Raw genomic sequence first — 7288 nt, forward strand, 5'->3', positions numbered from 1 at the left:
CAGTCAAGAAATCAAACTACACATCAGATTAGACACATCTGCTGCACAAGAGCAAAGATGTCAGTTTGAGGATTAAGGTGCACCTGACCCAAGCCATGGTATGCATGTGAAAGTTGGACAATGAATAAGGAAGACCACAGAAGAAAATGTTGAAAGTACCACAGACTGCCAAAAAAATGTGTTTTAAGAAGTCCAGCCAGAATATGCCTTAGAAGCCAGGATGGTGAAACTTCATCTCTCTTACTTTGGACATATTATCAGGAGATACCAGTCCCTGAAGAAAGACATTATGCATGGTAAAGTGGGGAGTCAGTGAAAAAGAGGAAGACCCCCCACAAAAAAACAAGATGGTACCTTTCCGTGACATACCAGCTAATCAACTACAGGATTGGTACAGTGGCAGCAGCAATGGGTCCAAGCATAACAACTGTGAAGATGGTGTAGAAGCAGCCAGGGATTCGTTCTGTTGTACCCGGGGTGGGTATGAGTCCGAACCCACTTGACATTCCCTAACAGCTACAAGGACTGTATCCTCCCGAAGGCTTTTCCTTTCCCATGTTGTTGTTGTTGTTATGTGCTGTGGAGTCGGTTCCAACTCAGAGCGACCCTGTACAGGGTTTCCGAGGCTATAAATCTTTATGGGAGCAGAAAGCCACATCTTTCTCCCACATAACAGCTGGTAGTTTTGAATTGCTGACCTTGCGGCCCACAGCCCGATTCGTAACCACTACACTACCAGAGCTCCATTTCCTTTACTATATCAGTAGGCAAAACTTCTCAAACAGACGTGACCTATTAGATTGTCCTCTTTCTCACTGACCCCTTATTTTATCCAGCACGATGTCCTTCTCCAGAGACTGTTCCTTCTTGTTTCTGGGTCAAACAGTGTTTATTGAATGTTAAGTAAGAGAAGTCTAAGAATGGACAATAATACAGATTAAATACCCACCTGTGCATTCACACGCTTACACACATACATATACACACATGCACACACATACACACATCACATACGTAGCCAAGCTCCAGCAGTTAACACATTAAATACCAGCTCATCCCATCCTCCCATCCCAAGTAAGAGCTAGAGGGAGGTGGTTCAGAGGTGGGGCTCCAGGATGGGTTCTAATAGCAGTAGCCGTGTCCCTCCCTACCCTGCCCTAAGGGCCAAAGGGAGCTGGGGTGCCTAAGAGGTGGGTGGAAACTCTTCTCCACTCTGCCGCAGATACTTCTTGGCTCGGATCTCATTCACTGCCTCTGTAATGGAGCGTGTATCCCTCTTGTTGGCCACCGGCACACAGCCATAAATCTTGTTGGTTTGCAGCATGTAGGTTGCATCCTTGGCTGCCCCCTTGCCAGTGAGGTGGCTGTACTTGGCCTTATAGTCTCTGGTGGGGCTCACCACCACGGGTCCCTGCTGAGCTACCATTTCTCCTCAGCTTTCTGGGGGTCCCATTCTTCTCCACGATGGCAGGACTCTAGCTCTTCATCTGAGGGTGCAAACTCCTTTTTGAAGATCATGACATAGTGGCATTCATCATATTCCCTGAAAGAGAAGGATATCAAGCCAGCCACTTCCACCACATCATGTAACATGCACCTCTCCATCTTGCTCATTGGCTGAAACTTTTTCTTGATCTGCCCACTGTCTTAGATGAAACCTAACACCTCTTTCTCCATCCTTTTAAGAAACTCCACTTTCTGTTGTTTCTCTTGCTCCTATGGTTTCTTCAGGCAGGCAGCCTACTCTTCTCGGACCTTGCATCGAGTCTGCTGGTCACTGAGGCTGGAAGTCTTCTCCACAGAGCTCAGGATGGAGCCTAGTAGGTCCGCCATCTTGGGAGAGACTGAGCATGGGACTCTTCCTTCTTGACAACATGTCCAAAGCATGAGAAACAAAGTCTCGCCATTATCACTTTCAAGGAACAATCCAGCCATACTTCTTCAAGAACAATGTGAAGAAAGGGAATCCCAGAACACTTTATTGTGCTCATGAGGAACCAGTACACAGAACAAGAGTCACTGTTGGAACAGAACAAGGGAATATTGAAAGGCTTAAAATAAGGGAAAGTGTGTGCCTGGGTCATATGCTTTCACTATACTTATTCAGTGTGCATGCTGAACAAAATATCCGAGAAGCTGGATTATATGAAAAAGAATGTGGAATCAGGATTGGAGGAAAACTCATTAACAACTTGCCATATGCCAGTCATAAACATTGTTTGCTGGTTAGAGGACTTGAAATACTTACTGATGAAGATCAAAGCCTTTCATATGGATTGCACTTGATATAAAGAAAACAAAAATCCTCACAACTGGACCAATAAATAACATCATGGTAAATGGAGAAAAGATTGAAGTTGTCAATGATTTCATCTTGCTTGTATCCACAATCAACACTCATGGAAGCTGCAGTTAAGAAATCAAACGACAGATTGCATCAGGCAAATCTGCTGTGAAAGACCTCTTTCAAGTGTTAAAGAGCAAAGATGTCTATGAGAACTGAGATGTGCCTGACCCAAGCCATGGTGTTTTCGATCATCTCATATACATATGGAAGTTGGACAATGAATAAGGAAGACTGTAGAATTATGATGTTGGAAAGAATACTGAAAGTACCAGAAGTCTTGGTAGAAGTACAGCCCAGAATGCTCCTAAGAAGCAAAGATGGTGGGATTTCATTTCTCATACTTTAGTTATGTTGTTTGGAAGGACATCATGCTCGGTAAAGTGAAGGGTCCGTGAAAAAGAGGAAGATCCTCAATGAGATGGGTTGCCACAATGGATTTAAACATACCAACAATTCCTAGGATGACAAGACCAAACACTGGTTAATTCTGTTGTGCAGAGAGTCGCTATGAGTAAGAACCAATTCGATGGCACCTAATAACAAGAATGATGGTATTTTCAATCACTTCATATGCATGTGAAAACTGGACAATGAATAAGAAAGACCAAAAAAAATTAATTACTTTGAATTATGGTGTTAGCAAAGAATACTAAATATACCAGGTACTGCCAGAAGAATGAACAAATCTGTCTTAGAAGACGTACATCTAGAATGCTCATTAGAAGTGAGGATGGTGAGACATTGTTTCACCTTCTTTGCAAATGTTATCAGGAGGAATGATCATGTTGTTTGGAAGGACATCATGATTGGTAAAGTAAAGGGTCAGTAAAAAAGTGGAAGACCCTCAATGAGGTTGACCAATACAGTAGCTGCAGCAATGGACTCAAACATACTTACTCTTGAGAGGATGGTGTAAGACTGCCCAGCATTTCATTCTGCTGGACATAGGGTTGCTGTGAGTTGGAACTGATTTGACATCACCTAAAGAACAACAACAACAACAACAACAACAAGGATAGCATAGGAAAGCCAAAGGGGAAGATACCAAATTATTTCTCTTTTTAATTTAAAGCCATTTTGAGGAGAAATTCTTTTATCTAGACATTTCTAGCTAGTCAAACAATTAATCAAGAATAAGGGTGAAATAAAAATATTCAGACATAAAAGATCATAGTAAAGTTACTTCCTATACTATTTTTCTTAGAAAATCACTTGAGAATGTGCTTCAACAAAATGAGCAGCTAAACTAAGAACGCACATGGGGAGTCTAAGAAAGAAAGAGTAGACCCAAGGGCTGGAGTCATAAAGGCCAACTTCGAACGACAGCTATGCAGCAGGTCTAGACAGAACTCTGTCCAGAGTGGAGAGGGAGAATGGTGGTATGTAGGAGAGAGGTCTCTGATAATAAAAGTAAAGTCTGCCAGAATACTGATATGATGAAGAGTTTAAAAAATAAACTCTCAACTTGCTTTAATAAGGAAAAACAAAGGCAATTAGAAACTCCAGGAAAATAAAAAAGTTTTACAATGAAGTGATATTATAGGACACAACTTGGGTTTGTGTTGAAGGGTTAAATAATATTTAAGAGCTCATCAACTTGAAAAATCAGCCTAGAGGCAAAACAAAGAGACTTCATTATGATTACAGATCAGAATGTCAAATAAAATGCAGAAATAAATGCAGCAGAGAAGATAGAAGCCACGTATGTAGGAGAAAGGATCTGAGCTAACTAGCAGGGTACTTGTTGTTGTTGCTAAGTGTCGTCAAGTTGGTTCTGACTCAGAGTGGCCCTGTATAGGGTTTCCGAGGAGTGGCTGGTGGATTTGAACTGCCGATCTTGCCGTTCATTCTGACATTGCAGTCAAGTGCTGATCATATATAGCACCACACCAGGACAGCAGGGTAGAGATGATAGTATCTTCATCTATTAAAGCTGGGAGCTAAACAACACCATCTATAATTGATGGAATAAGATATAAAAGCATTATGTATATTGGTTAAAGATATAACAATAACAGCTTTAGAACTAAAAACAGTAACATAGGTATATTAGTAAACTAAGAAAAAAGATAAAGGTTTAGAAATACATTAAATTCTTATCTAGATAGAAGACTTTTCAAAATGTACCAACTATATAAGTCAAGAAATAGGTATATTATTAAATAGGTATATCAAACCTATTATATATGTTGTTGTTGTTATGTGCCGTGGAGTCGGTTCCAACTCTTAGCGGCCCTATACAGGGTTTCTGAGGCTGTAAATCTTTACAGGAGCAGAAAGCCTCATCTTTCTCCAGCAGAACAGCTGGTAGTTTTGAATTGCTGACCATGAGGTTAGCAGCCTGATTCATAACCACTACGTATGTTAAATAGGTATGTTGTTAAAATATCTAAGGAAATGAGTTAAGAGGCCTTTGCCCTCTTTCCATTCTCTTAATTTACAGTTTAATCTCAATGGCTTTCTTACAGTTCCTAGAAAGGGATCTGGTATAGTCTTACTGTTTAACTTTTTGAGAAATGGCCAAACTGTTTTCCACAATGGTTGTACCATTTTACATTTTTCCAGCAATGGATGAGAGTTCCAGTTTCTCCACAACCTCACTAACACCACCTGTTGTTTTCCCCGGCATCATACCTTTGCACGTGGAAATCCATTTGTCTCAGCACCAATTCTGGAAGAAACTATCCTTTCCCCATTGAGTAGATTTAGTACTCTTGTGAAAAATCAATTGGCCATACATGTATGGGTTTATTGATAGACTCTTGATCCTTTTCTACTGGTCAATATATCCTCATTATACCAATACCAGACTGTTTTGCTTACTTTAGCTTTATAGTATGTTTTCAAATTGGGAAGTGTGAATTCTACTTTGTTCTTCTTTTTAAGACTGTCTCAGCTATTCAAGGAACCTGTGGTTTTATATTTTGAAATATCAGAAACATGGTGGGTTTTAAGGTTAAAAAAAAAAAAAACCCCACAGCAGCACACTGTTGTTGTTGTTAGGTGCCATCGAGTCAGTACCAACTCATAGCGACCTTATGTACAGCAGAACAAAACACTGCCCGATCCTGAGCCAACCTCACTATTGTTGCCACATTTGAGTCCATCAATGCTGCCATTTGGCCAATCTATCTCGTTGGGGGTCTTCCTCTTTTTCTCTGACCCTCCACCTTACCAAACATGATATCCTTCTCCAGAGACTGGTCCCTCCTGACAATATGTCCAAAGTATGAGAGACGAAGTTTGGCCATCTTGGCCTCCAGGGAGCACTCTGGCTGCACTTCTTCCAAAACAGATCTATTGGTTCTTTTGGCAGCCCATGGCACTTTGAATGTTCTCCTCCAACACCATAACTCAAAAGCATCAATTCTTCTATGGTCTTCCTTATTCATTGTCCAGCTTTCGCATGCATATGAGGTGACTGAAAATACCATGGCTCCATAAAACTAGGTGTTGTTATTGTTGTTAAGTGCTGTTGAGTCAATTCCAACCCATAGCGACCCCGTATAGGGTTTCTGAGGAGCGACTGGTGAGCTTGAACCACCGACCTTGTGGTTTAAACCTATTATGCAGTCAAGTGCATGAACCCACAGCACCACACCAGAACTCCATAAAACTAGTTATATGACCCAGTTATTCACAATCCATGTTTTTGTTGTTGTTGTTAGATGCCATTGAGTTGGTTCTGACTCATAGCAACCCTAGATACAACAAAGCAAAATCCTGCATGGCTCCCCCGACCCAAACAAAACAAAATGAAAATCAGAGGAAATAGAAGCAAATACTGTTGAACGACGATGCATGGAGGGGAATGTAATCATTGCAATGAAACGATGAGTGTAAAATTGATGTTCTCCCATGTAAGCTGTCACTCAATTCACAATAAAAGCTTAAAAAAAACACCCTACATGGGCCTGCGTCCTCCTCACCGTTATTGCCATGTTTGGGTCCATAGTTGTAGTCACTGTGCCAACCCAGCTCACTGAGGGTCTTCCTCTATTTTTGTTGACCCTCTACACTACCAAGCATGATATCCTTTCTCCAGAAACGGATCCCTCCTGTTGTAATTTTTCCAACACAGATTTGTTCATTCTTCTGCCAGTCCATAGTACAGTCAATATTCTTTGCCAACACCTTAATTCAATAGAATCAATTCTTGTTTAGTCTTTCTTCTTCATTGTCTAGATTTCCCATGCATATGAGGTGATTGAAAATACCATGACTTGTATCAGGTGCATTGTAGTCCTCAAAGTCTTTAACACTTTAAAGAGGTCATTTGCAGCTGATCTTCCCAATGCAACATATCATTTGACTTCCTAATGAACAGTAACATCAACAACATATAAAAACTATTGTTCAGCCATAAAAACAAATAAAGTCTTAATACATGGCACAACAGGGATGAATCTGGAAAACATTATGCTGAGTAAAATAAGTCAGCTGGAAAAAGGATAAATGCTGTATAATCTCACTAATATTAAAGAAGCAAATATATAGAAACCAAAGATTTTATGGGAGGGTTGGGGAAAAGTGGAGTTTTGTTTAGTGTGTCTTGAGTTTATGTCAACCACGCAAGAATATTTTGGAAAAGAGTATCAATAATGGTTGTGTAGCATGAAGTGTGTTATGTTACAACAAACATGTTGTTGAATCAATGTTGTTGTCTTGTCATTATGGGAATAAAATGATCCCAGAGGGATTTCTTGGCTGTGATCTTATGGAAGCAGATGGCCATTAGATCCTTCATCAGAGTCACTAGGTTAGCAGTCAAGTGATTAACCATTTGTGTCAGCTGGGCTCCTTCATTGAAGCATACATGTAAAAACTCTTGAATTGACAAATGTTTTGTTGTGTATATTTTCACTGCAGTAAAATTAAAATGTAAAAGTATTTGAAAATAAGATTGAAAAATTTTATTGTTGTATTTTCACCACAATAAAA

The 7288-nt window shown here is 40.2% G+C and overlaps 1 pseudogene; it reads right to left on the reverse strand.

Moving 5' to 3' along the window:
- Positions 1–1052: 1052 nt before the first annotated feature.
- LOC102842510 lies at positions 1053–1833 on the reverse strand (annotated as a pseudogene).
- Between the last annotated feature and the right edge of the window lie 5455 nt (positions 1834–7288).

The sequence above is a fragment of the Chrysochloris asiatica genome, unplaced genomic scaffold (genome assembly GCF_000296735.1).
Source record: "Chrysochloris asiatica unplaced genomic scaffold, ChrAsi1.0 scaffold00104, whole genome shotgun sequence".
Taxonomy (NCBI): domain Eukaryota; kingdom Metazoa; phylum Chordata; class Mammalia; order Afrosoricida; family Chrysochloridae; genus Chrysochloris; species Chrysochloris asiatica.